Genomic DNA, 13,857 nt, shown 5'->3' on the forward strand with positions numbered 1-13,857 from the left:
GGATATTCTCAAGCATGTTCATGAAGGTTGACTGGAGGTCATCATGGTGCGTATGCTACCGCGCTAATAGTGGTTTCTATTGGCCGACAGTTGTTAAAGATGCTGAAAAGTTTGTGAAGCTTTGTGATATGTGCCAAAGAACAGGTAATATTTCATCCAAGAATGAGATGCCTCAAAACCCCATACAAATTCTTGAAATTTTTGATGTTCGGGGCATTGACTTCATGGGATCGTTTCCCACGTCGAATGGTAATAAGTATATTTTGGTGGCGATTGATTATGTGTCGAAGTGGGTGGAAGCCCAAGCGTTGGCCACAAATGATGCACGCGTTGTTGTGAGGTTTCTCAAGAAGTTATTTACTCGTTCCGGTACTCCGAGAGCTATTATTAGTGATCGGGGAACCCATTTTTTTAATACCGTCATGGAGAAAGCGTTAGCTTGTTATGGGGTTACTCATCGTACCTCTACTGCCTGTCACCCTCAAACGAATAATCAAGTCGAGAATGCTAATCGATGGGTGAAGAGGATTGTGGAGAAGACGGTTGGGCCTAGTCGAAAGGATAGGTCGGAGAAGTTAGATGATGAGTTGTGGGCATTCCGAACCGCATACAAGACTCCGTTGGGGACTACACCGTTTACGCTTGTTTATGGTAAGTCTTGTCATCTTCCGGTTGAATTGGAGCATCGTGCGTACCGGGCGTTGAAGACGGTTAATATCGATCTTACCGAGGCCGCGAGGAAGAGGTACTTTCAGATTCATGAGTTAGAAGAGCTTCGGGATGCGGAATATTCTCAATCGTTGAACATCAAAGAAAAGACAAAAGCTCTACACGATCGACGTTTGAAAGGCGGAAAAGAGTTCAAGAAAGGCGACAATGTATTATTATTTAACTCCCGTTTGAAGTTATTTGCAGGAAAGTTGAGATCGAAGTGGACTTGACCGTATTTGGTGAAAGAAGTTTTCCCGTATGGAGTGGTGGAGCTGGAAAATCCCGATAAGGGAACATCTTGGAAGGTGAACGGTCATCGTTTGAAGAACTATCTTGGAGGACCGGAAGAGTCTATTGAGATTGAGGAAAATCCTCTCGATCCGTCGCACTGATTCGTCACAGGTGGTTCTTGAGTAAAAACTCAAATGTAGAGTTTGTACATTCTTTCCTATTTTTATTTCTATTTATTTTTATTTTTCCTTGAGTCACTAATGTAGTTTTTTGTAGTTTTTATTTGTTTTTAAGTTTTGAAAGTTTTGAAAGAAAAAGATCCCCTTGAAGTCTAATGAAAAATTCAAGTGTGTAGATGGAGCAGCAAGAGCCGTATACTATTATAATTATTTATTTGCTGCTTTTATTCATGTTTATTGGTTGGGTTGGTTGGTTTGGTTACGTACTTTGAATGATTAAATCTATCATGTTGATAAGATGAATTTTAGAAATTGTTTGTGTTGTTGCCGCTTTCGTTCGTGTACGAAAGAAGAATATACTAGTTGCTAAACACGTTCGGAGTTGGAGGACATTTACGGAAGAAGACTTTAGCGTCATATTTCACTCGCATACTACCAGCTAAGTCTTTTCCTTTTTACTTTGCTTTTATATTTTTAGTTTATATTTTTTAGCTTTGTTTTGTTCTTATTTATTTTTGTATTTTTAGGTTTTGTTTTCTTTTAAACTTTTGAGTCGTGTTTCCGTCTCTACATTGAGGACAATGCAAATTTTAAGTGTGGGGATAGGAACACATGTCTTTAGTTTGTTTTGTGGTTATTTATAATTAAAAAAAAGGGTTTTGAAAAATGTCCCTTGAAATTGTTTTTTTTTTTTGCGTTTAAATGGGAGATGAGGATATTTATCGGGAATCAGTTTTTCAAACTACTAATAATAAGATATAATTAAAGAACACGCACTTAACATGGGATGTGTTGGTAGGCTCAACCTTGAGAATTAAAGGACAGTTTGATAGTTGGTTTAAACGATAAAAATATGATTTTTAGTGTGAAACATGCTAAGTCTGTATAAAATACGAGATGAAAGGTCGAGCCATACTCAAGCCTCATTTTTAGTTTGATTGTAGAAAGTTATGAATTTTATAGAAATCTGAATACGCTATCATACGATGCTTGGGTAGGTTTAAACGTTAAAGTATACCGTGTAGCCTGTGATATAAACTTAAATCTTGCACTTCTAGTTTTAGTGGTTAACACTTCATAGGCGTATGGTTTTATAGCCTTAAAACCTGTATTGATGTGATGCCTCGGTTTTAGAAACCACGGGTCTTTTTACGGTTGTTCAGCTGGGTATCTTCGGATATTTAAACAAATAAAAGCTTTTAAGCATAAACCCGCAGTTTACTGCAATCATTACACTCACTTACATCAATTACAGTGAAGTAAAATCTTGATGATCCAGTGATCATCCCGCTGTTAGTCATACGTGGTCCTCTTACTTGCGTCCCATACCATTAAGAACAGCATCAACTAGAGACACGACGTATGTAAGCCGCAGATGGAAACTTGTAAAATCACGTGTGGTAATGGGTCTGGGGTATTGCTTGATAACGGGGTTATGTCATGTAGTGGGGAACACTAGCTAGTTAGTTTAATATTTGAACCTTAATCGTATCTAATGGTTGCTTGGTATACTTTGATGTTCAAATTTAGGTGGATAAACAATATCCTTGATCGTCTTAGCTGTTCATGAAAAATGTGCAACAATGTTTTAATATGCTATTATGAGGCTTAAGTCAAGTTGGGGTGGTTTGATCCGGTAAAATCTAAAATAAAGCGGGTCTTGACTGTGGGTTCCACTAGATTATATACAAAATAATAATAATAATAATAATAATAATAATAATAATAATAGTTTGATCTTACTTGTCCCGGTAATGACAAAGGCATGGGTTTAAGTGGACAACAACATCGGTGATCGCAGTTTTTGCGTTGTTCTAAATTTTAAGAGAACCTATATGTTTTTAAGACTATATTTATCCGATTCTGATCCCATTGCAATGAAACTTTTTTAGGGACGAAAAAAGAATAAGTGTGGGGATATTTGATATAACGTTTAATATACATTAATCCCGTGTACATTTTATTTAGTATTTTATTAATTTTGTTCGGTTTCTCGTAAGATTTGTATACTACTAACATATTTTTATATTTTAGGTTTGAGGTTTGAATTGTGGTGAAAAGAGGATGAAAAAGGAGCAAAAACAAGCCGAACGGGAGAACCGAGCCATCAGGAAATGAACTGGACCAGACCAGGAGGAGAACCAGACCGGCTAGGCCGGCCAGCCCCCCCCCCCCCACACACACACACACACCGGAGCGCCGCGTGACCAGGGTGGCCAAGCCCGCCGCGCAGCACGGCGGCTCCGTGTTCCAGAATGTTTGTTCGTTTAACCGTCTTATGCATTTTTGGACACCTGTTGACTATATAAAGACCACTAAACTCACTCTTAAGTATACCCTGGAACTACGATTTTGGTGAGTTCCGAGGAGTCCGAGATCAGTTTTCAGCAGCTTTGGAGTCAAAGAATCAGCTGGTGTTGCGCGTATTAGTTAAAGACGAAAGACACGTGTTCTATCTGTTATTTCTTTCGTTTTCGTTATTTTACCGCCAAGAATTATTATTTGCTTGTTTTTTTTAAACCTAAGATGCTAGGCTAAATTGCATGAACTACTTAGGCTTATGATGAACCTACTTTGATGTTTTGATTTGACTTTGGGATTGTTTATCGTTATGGTTTTTTATGGTTTAGTAAAAGATATATTTATAATTAATTGATGCGTATGAATACTTAGGATTGTTTGATGAGTTTTGTTCCATAGTCTCCTTGTTATTGTTTGTCATATGATATGTTGCTATTAGATCAATTACTTTGTGTTCGTGATTATTTTATGATTGATGTCATGATAAGATCATAGGAATAATATTGTCAAATAAACCTAAGTGTGCTGCTAACCTAAAATCTGTAAAGTGCTAGTGATGTGTTGCAAAACACATCTGGTTTTGATACTCATTTTATAAATAAATCATGCTTAATTACATTGTTTATATATATAAATGACATGTATTTACGGTTTCTTGTGTTTATAGGTACCCGTGCATGGAAAGAGCGAAAACGAGGCTAAATCATGAAGAAACGAGCACACGGGAGAATGCAGGGAGTGAAAGAAGAAAAGTTGAAAATAAAAATGGATTGGAAATGGAGATATTAGAAGGAATATGATAGAGGGTTGAAATACGAAGACATAGGAAAAAATGGGGAAGAAAACGGAGTTAAAACAAAGATTCTATGAGTGAAATAAAGAAAATTATAAAATAATATATCAGATTTATCCTCCGCACGACACAGTGGACAGAGCTTCATGCTACTCGTGGCTTGAGGCGCTCAAAAAGGGAAATAAACTATTTTGTCATTTTGTGACCCCTCGGAGAACAAAGGTTGGTGCTACGCGCGGCTCGAAGGACCGTATGTCGGCAAAAAGTGTTATAAACCTTACATAAACGATTATTATATTTATTCAGTCTTTAGCTGCCCCCCAGGGGCCCTTGGGGCGATTTTTGGAGCAAGAGAGTGTTCGGGATCAAGAAATTAAATACCGGTGCATGATATTGATCATTAAGCGAGTCTTGGTTCGTTTATTAGGTTTTTCTTGTGTTTTCTTCTATTTCTAGAGCATGTATGTGCTTAATTCTTATATGTTGCTGCTGTTCTTGATGATTATCGGCTGGATTCCCGTTCTGCCTAGGATTTTGATGATTACTTTGTGATTTACGGATATTTATCGGTTTATTGGATCATATTGTTGGTTTAATGCTAAAGTAAAGAACTTGATTATATATTTAGGTCTGATTTATTGTCTTTCTTTGTTTCGCATGTGTCTTTTTGAATGTATTTCAGTTATAGATGCATGTTTAGGTTGCTTCGTGTGTGTTTGTGATTATTTTATGGTTTTGCTAGACGTAGTAATCCATAGGAGCATTGATTGGTGATTGGTTAGAGCTTCATATTCTACCTATCTAGATAGCTGATAGGTGATAGATAGTCGGGTTATCTTTGGGGTTAGGAGTTTTGGTTTAAACATGACAGGAGGTTTCCCTAGATTTCCCTAGTTTCATTGTAATTCCCTGTCTTATCGATTGTTCTTAGGTTATCCCTTGCACTTTAGGGTGTATTGAGATAGTGAGACCGACGGGTGATCTGTCTGTCTTTTAGGGTACTTTAGTGTTGTTGGAGAGACTGACAGATAATCTGACCAACTGGTAAGTTTAAGCGCCACTTAGAGTTTCCTTTTAGGTCACACCCGGAGAATGATCAGGGATCCACTAGGTTGTCTAAGGGTGTCGTATTTTAAGATCCCGGTTCCATCATAGTTTCCATAGCCGAGAACGATCCAAGATTCATAAGTAGGATTCTAAACCTAGGTAGTGCTTCTCCTATCTTTGAGTTCGTCTACGTCATAGTGTTGAAGTTTGTTAGTGTCAGTGTCAGTTTTAGTTTAATTAGCCACTTGTTTAATCAGTAAAATTATTAAGTTCTTAGTCAGAGTCTAGTCTAGGTGTCGCTAGTATCCTTTGGGTTCGATATCCGGACTTCATTAGGCTTTACTACAGTTGATAGGTACACTTGCCTGTCTAATGGTCTAGCATTAGAAGAGTCTAGGTTTATAAATTTAAAACTAGAGTGTCTAGGTTAGGTTAAGTTTTTATAGACCGCTTTCAGCACATCAACTAGGTTATTGATAGATCTTTATTATTTAATCTTGCTAGATTTAGTTCGTCGTAAAAAGTCCGTCTAGGGTTGATTATTTATTATTGTCTATTAAATCAATTAAATATATTAAATTGCATTTGATTTCCGTGCTGTATGGTAGAATTTCATTATAAAGGAACTAAATCATAAATAATTAGGTGACCGTAAGGGAACTTGATTTTCATTACTGGTGTGCGTTAAAACTTGTTAGAAATCCATAGGTATCTCTTGAGAAGGGTCAGGGGTCCTGTTCGGGTTTTCTTTTAAGTGTCTCTTTTATGATCCCAGACCATAACTAATTACTTTCCCGGGTTAATTCATTACTGAAATTTAGGGGATTCTAGCCTAGGTAGTTTTCTCATCGTCATCTTATTTTCATAACAAACTTTGCTTTCATTCAAATTACTCGTTTTCTTAATTAGTTATTAATTATAGTATTAAATTAGTATTTTAAATAAACCCCCCCAAACAAATATAATTAATAATTCGTGTTTTATTGTCGAGTCTAATTAGCTAATAAACGTAATTTAGAGAGTCTCGTGGTTTTGATATCCGGACTTACTTAGCTTTACTAGAGTCGACCGGTTAACTTGCCAGTTAGTAGTTTGGTCGACTTTTAGAGAGTCTAGAGTATTACTTAGTGTTTATTTTTAGTTAATTTAGTTAACAATTATTAAACTACTTCAAGCACGTCAATCTTGCTCCAAATGCAAACAGAACAAACTCCCTCACAGACCCAAGACTGTCAATTCCATAAACTCCACTCTTCCACTGTTACATATGGACCTCTTTGGTCCAATCCAACCATTGGCAATAGGTCGAAAAGCCTATTATCTGGTTATTACTGATGATTTTTCGCGTTTCAGCTGGACTTTTCTGTTAGGGCACAAAGATGAGACATCTCATTTTATGCTAAGGTTCATTGTGTTGGTTGGGAATCAAACGGAGAAAAGAGTCAAGTGTATCAGAAGTGACAATGGAACAGAATTCTACAACAAAGTGGTGAACGAGTTCTGTCACAACAAGGGAATCCTTTATCAATTCAGTGCACCTTACACTCCCGAACAAAATGGGGTGGCTGAAAGACAAAACCATACATTAGTTGAAGCTGCAAGAACAATGTTGTCATATTCGAAACTTCCCTTGTTTTTCTAGGGTAAAGCCATCAATGCTGCCTGCTTTACACAAAACCGTGTGTTGCTAAATATGAGATTGAACAAGACTCCTTATGAAGTCTTCTATGGAACAAATCCAAGGGTTAACTTCTTCAGAACGTTTGGATGTCCTCGCACCGTGCTCCAAACAAATGTTGCAACTACTTCCAAGTTTGCTGAAAAAGCATATGAGTGCTATTTTGTGGGCTATTCTGCTGACAAATGTGCTTATCGTGTCTACAACAAGAAAACAAGAGTAATCCTGGAATCGTTCAACATTGATTGGCAAGAATTGAACCCTACAGATGCTCACACCGGTCCGAATTGGATGTTTGACTATGAATGTCAGTTCAAGCAATTTCGAGAAATGTATACAGCACCGGCTGTTTCACCTGTTCCCACTGTTGTGACAACACAATCTCAATCTGAAGATGATCAGTCATTGTTAATGCGTGCCGTATTGAGAGGTCGGGAAGATGTTCAAGTAGCTGCACCTGCATCAGTTCCAAATGCACCTGCCGCGATTAATCAACATGCTGCAATCAATGAAGTGCAGCCTTCTGCAGATATCACTAAGATGTCAACTGTCTATGATGCCTCTGATTTAGATACCGATTCATATGTGTCTGCTGACAATGTGGAAAATAACATGGAAAACGACCAGACTGATCATGTGGTAAATCCTCCAGCAGAGCCAAGTGTAGTTGAGTCTGTTCCTACACCTCCCTCTGACGAAGAAAATCATGGTAATGGTGAGGAGACTGATCAAGCAAATGTGCAGAATGAACCAATTTAGAATGAAGCTTCTGACAACACCGACTCAACTTCTATTCCAGCCATCGTTGTGCCTTTCTATGACAACCTACGGGAAGGTCCCATTGCTCAAGAACATTTGGTTGATCAACAAGAAGATGCTAGTGATCCTCATCCAAATGTTCCTGTCAACTGATGTTTTTCATCCATAGAGAGCTTATCCATCGAACTTGAAGCAACAGTAGTCGAGCATGTCAAGCAAATTCCTCAGTTACCGATCCACCGACGACATCCGATTGAAAATATCATTGGAGATCCATCTGCTGGCATTCAAACATGCAGTACTTCTGGTAATATTAACAATTTAACATAGGTCTTTTTGCTTGTTTTATTTCACAGGTCGAAACCAAAGACTACCAAGTTGCATTGAAAGAGAATTCTTGGGTGGAAGCCATACAAGAGGAGCTGTTACAGTTCAAGAAGCTGAATGTTTGGAGGCTAGTGAAGAAACCAGAACATATGAAACCGACTGGAACGAAATGGGTGTTCCGAAATAAAAAGGACGACAAGGGGGTTATCATAAGAAACAAAGCCCGGCTTGTTGTGCAAGGCTTTTGACAACGTGAAGGACTTGATTACGATGAGGTTTATGCACCCGTGGCCAGATTAGAAGCAATTCATATATTTTTGTCCTACGCCTCGTATATGAACTTCAAAGTATATCAGATGGGCGTTAAGACCACTTTCTTGTACAGAAAGGTGAAGGAAGAAATCTACATCAGTCAACCTCCAGGTTTTAAAGATCCAGATCATCCTGATCATGTTTATCGACTTGACAAGGCACTTTATGGTCTTCACCAAGCACCTCATACCTGGTATGCCACACTGGCTGATCATTTGGTGAAGAATGGGTATAAAAGAGGAATTGTTGATCAAACACTCATTGTCAAGAAGGTTAAGGGTGATCTGATTATAGTCTAAGTGTATGTTGATGATATTATTTTCAGGTCCACGAATGGGAATCTGTGCAAGGAGTTTTCTGAGGTTATGCAGATGCGATTTGAGATGAGTTCTTTGGGAGAAATGACTTTCTTCCTGGGCTTACAAGTTGAACCAAAGACTGACGGGACTTTCATTCATCAGGAGAAGTACGTTCATGACATTGTTCAGAAATTTGGATTCAAGGACTCAATAGCATTCATTACACCAATCGCTACACTACCTATTCTCGCTCATGATCCATCGGGAAAACCAATTGATCAACATATTTATAGGTCTATGATTGGCTCACTGATGTATCGTACTGCAAGCAGAACGGACATCATGGTACCTGTTTGTCAGTGTGCCAGATATCAGTCAGATCCAAGAGAATCTCACATGCCCGCTGTCAAACGTATTTTCAGATAATTGAAGGGAAAACCTCGATTAGGACTCTAGTATCCAAAAGAGTCTCCCTTGGAACTTCATGCTTTTACTGACAGTGATTATGGGGGTGCAATTTAGACAGAAAGTCAACATCGGGAGGATGCCAATTCCTGGGAAATTGGTTGATCTCATGGCAATGCAAGAAGCAAGTCACTGTGTCCACCTCCACAGAAGAAGCCGAGTACGTCGCCGCATCCAGTTGTTGTTCCCAAGTCATTTAGATCCAGCATAAGCTGCTGGATTACGGTTTGAATTTCTATGATACCACAATCAAATGTGATAATGAGGCTGCCGTTGCGATTGTTAAAAACCCGGTCCGGAACTCTAAGACCAAGCACATTGACATCCGAATACACTTTATTCGTGATTGTTTTTATCGTAAGCTTGTCAATATAAAAAGGGTCCATACTGATTTTAACTTTGCAGATCTCTTTACAAAAGCGTTTAGTCGTGCCTGATTTTTATTTCTCGTTGAATCTTTGGGCATGATTTCTTTTGAGTAAATCTTTTATTTTAAAATTGTAAATATTTTTAAAATATGTTACAATTTTAGAGGGAGTAAATGAGTTAACTTTAACTCACCAAAAAGATTTTAATTTACTTAAAGCAAAAGCAAAATCGAGTCACTTGACTTAACAAAAAGATTTTAATTTTATACATAATATTAATTTCATCTTTACTCCTAATTAAGAAAAATTTCAGAAAATTCAAAAAGGATTTATCCCGCTTAGAGGGAGCTCTTGTTTAGAAGGAGTCGGATATTTAAAATCTTCAATTAAGGATTGATCTGACCATGTGGAAAGTGATAGTACATTGGCATGAAAAGAGTAGATCAAAAGGCTACAAGGTCACTCATAGATGTGTAGATAGGCTTGGCAAACAAGTAAGTGTTGAGTGATATAAACTTAAACTCTTGCCGATGCTAGTGGCTATACGTTTAAGAAGCGGTTGCATGATTCTGTTGAAGTCATATCTATGAAGGATGAAATGTAATTACACATGTCATACCCAAGCCTCTCTTTACCTGATCACAGTGGTCTTCTGAAAGTCAGTGTCATTTTTAATTTTTATTGAGTCAAGAACAGAGTCAAGTAAAGCGTCAAGAAAAGCAAGAAAAAGGAAAACAAAAGAGTCAGAAAAGAAAAGGAGTCAGAAAAAGAGTCAGGTATAGGAATTTTAACTTCTGCTTTATTTCTTCATTTATTTTATGATTCAAGCCTTGGACTTTCTCCTGCGTGATAATATGGTATTATCCAACGTGATTGTTAAGGCCCTGAGTCTTCTGCTTTGTTTTATTTTCTTTCTTTTCTTCAAGCCTTGGACTTTCTCTGCGCGATAATATGGTATTATCTGACGTGATTGTTATAGCCTGAACTTCTGCTTTATTTTAATCTTTCTAGATCGAGTCAATGTACAAAGTGTCAAGTGTGTTAATAAGAGTATTGTTATCAACTAAGAAAGGTTTAAGTCAAGTTTAGGTGATATGTCAACACAAACTAGGCCCGAGATATGATGAAATCAGTAACATGTCTGATTAAGTGGGGTCCACATAAGTACTGTGCCAAATTGAACCTTAAATGTATCACGTTAACATCAAAACACTTGTCAAGTTAAACAGGTGGACAATATCTACAATCGATGATGAACTTGTTTCAAAATAATATCAAAATGGAAACGCGATCTAGGGCTTTGCAAATCAGTATGATTCCATGTTGCGATCATTTTATAAAATGATTAATCAAATCAATGTAAATAATTATGTAAATTAATTCAATATTAACTTTGCTTTTAAATATGGTTTATTTTTGTTTTATCTTCATTTTATTTTGTTTTGTTTTTATTTTCTAAAACATTACTTACTTTAGTATTTTAATATTTTATGTTTTATTTTTAATTTTATTTTTTATCTTTATTTTTATTTTTACTTTTATTTAATTTTAATTTTATTTTTAATTCTAGTTTTATCTTTATTATTTTAATTTTACTTTATCTTTATTTTAGTTGAGTTGCAAATTACTTTTATTTTAGTTTTTTTTGTTAAAAAGATAGATTTTGCAAATGTTAATAGTTACGGACCGACAAAAGAAAATTAGAAAAATAAACAAGTGCTTGGATTCGGTGGGTAAATGTTTTTCGGGTTTGAATATGCAAATATTTTTAAAGACCGAGGACTGAGAGTGTATTTTCGGTGAATACTCGCGATGTTTTAACCTTATCGCGAGATAGGCTGACCCTATATATAAGGGACACCTAAAATATCTTTCACTATTCACAAAACTTTTCATCTTACTCTCTCACTTTCTTTCTCTTCCCTATCCTCTCAAACCCTAACTTTTCACTCAAATCTTCAAGATTTGGTCCTTGTAATCACATTTGATGTTGAATATGGAACCTACTCCCTCGGTATAACACCATCTTCTTCTTTTCATCTTCTTTCTTCTGGGTTCTTTAAGATCTAGACGGCAATTCAATGAACCGACGGCTAGATCTAGTGGTGGATCTTGAAAATAGTTGTTGTTTTCACATCAAGTACTCATCGTTAGGATATTAGATCATGTGAATCATCTGTAGATGTTAGATTTGAGTTTGATTTGTGTACAGTTTGAAGATCTAGGTTTTCGGACATTTCAAGGTCTAAATTGACCAAGTAAACCAAAGGGGTTTTGCCTCAAACTCTCTAGGAATGCTATTCGGGTCTAGGCGACCTAGTGGAAAGAAAAAGGGATCAAAAAGGGGCTAAGTTGATGTTTTCGCATGGAGAGGGTTTTTCGCTTCGCATGAAACATGTGAAGCGAATTAGAATTTTGTTTCGCTTCACATCACCATGCGATGCGAAACATCTTTCTGATTCACTTCGCATCACCATGCGAAGCAAAACAGCGAAGCGAAACATATTTCTATTTCGCTTCGCTTAGCCTCATGCGAACAGAATGGATTTTCTGCTTCGCTTCGCTTAGCCTCATGCGAAGCGAATGGATTTTCTGCTTCGCTTTGCTTGGCATCATGCGAAGCGAATGGATTGTCTGTTTCGCTTCGCATGACTCTATGCAAAGCGAAATAATGGCCATGCGAAATTTCCACACTTGGAGAATTTTTCAAAGTTTTGGACTGAAACATGCTACTGAACAGTTTGAGACATTTTGGACTGTTTGACATTGGACTGTTTTGGACATACAAACCTTGTATATATTGGACTTATTAACTTATTAATAGAATAAAATTAACTTTTTAACTTATAAAACTAAAATGTTTATAATTAATCAACTATATGTAATTAGTTAAGTAATAGAATATGTTTAAGTTAAACATTTTGTAAATACTTAAGCTTTATATATATTATATCCTGTGTTTGTTTAATCTAAATAATGATTCTAATGATCTTAATGCATGATTTCAGGGTCATAACTTATACTGTGCTCTCGAGTAACCAACAGATAAGAAAGAAAAGGTGTTCACATTGATGATCAAGGGGCTAAAGCAGTCACCCCTTGAGTATGCCATCACTGCTAACCCGACCATCTACACCAAATGGGTTACAGAATTCTGGGCTTTTGCAGCACCAGCTAATGACGCTCTATCTATCAAGACAAAGGTTGCTGGGAAAGAGTTGTCTATTACAAAAGGAGATATTAGACATGCATTAAAGATCAAAGATGAGCCAGATTACGTGTATGAGAAAGGTGATAGGGCAAAATTGAGTGAGTTTGTGACTAATATGGGTTATGATACTGAGTGGAAGAGTCTGGAAAAGAAGCATCTACTGCCATACTGGATATTCCTCTTTCACATTGTGATTCACTACTTATCAGACTTAAGAGGTGGTTTTGATAGCATGAGGATAGACTGGGTGCGGATTATGTTTGCACTGAAAACTCGGGAGAAGTTCAACTATTCTCGAAGGTTATTGTTGTGCATGATGGCTAATGCATAGAATGAGTCGACATGGCTTATGTATCCAAAGTTCATGCAGCTGATACTAGATGATTTGATTCCCGAGACACCAAGGCCAGCTCACAAGAAAGCCAAAGACAAGAAGTCACTTCTCGAGCCTTACCATGTAAATGAAATCAGGCAGTCTATCTTTGGGATTTTGTTGAGCACAAAGGAAAAGGGTCACCAGTACCAAGGAGCAAGACCGGGACCTAAGTTCGGATTGTTTGAGGAAACCGAGCTAGCTGGGGATGAGGCTGATGTGGAAAGTGGAGAGATTGCAGGTTCTGGAGCTGAGGTTGAAGCTGAACATGATTCGTCTGAGGAAGCACCAGAGGACTGAACAAAGGCTACTGACAAGCCTTCTGTTGGTAGTGCTTCGAGCAAGGGCAAAGCAAAAGAGGGTGAAAAAGATGAGGAGGAGGAAGAGCAGCAGCCTTTGAAGTGTATAAAGAGGCTTGCGGACTCCCAGAAGTCTTCAAAGCTCGTTGTCAAGCTTTCTTCTAAAGGTAAACCTTCCTCTGACCTTCCTGTAGTATCTCCCAGAACCTTAGCCCAAACCCTTAGAGACCTAGATTTGGCTAAGATTAGGATACCTGTTTACAAGAAACCCAAAACTAGAAAGAAAGCCAAAGCCAAACCAACCAAAACCATGCTCCGTGACTCACTCGACTCCTCACCTAAACCTTCACCAAAAGACCAACCTATTTCAACGTTCTTACCACAATACCACCTTCACCACCTAAAGACCAATCACAAACCATATCCCCACCTCAATCACAACCACAAACAACCACTCCACCTGAACAACCAACCCAAACCAAAGCCTTGACCACCTCACCATTC

Source organism: Bidens hawaiensis, unplaced genomic scaffold (genome assembly GCF_021521415.1).
Source record: "Bidens hawaiensis isolate Kalapana, Puna unplaced genomic scaffold, B.hawaiensis_p1.1 tig00004192_1, whole genome shotgun sequence".
Taxonomy (NCBI): Eukaryota; Viridiplantae; Streptophyta; class Magnoliopsida; order Asterales; family Asteraceae; genus Bidens; species Bidens hawaiensis.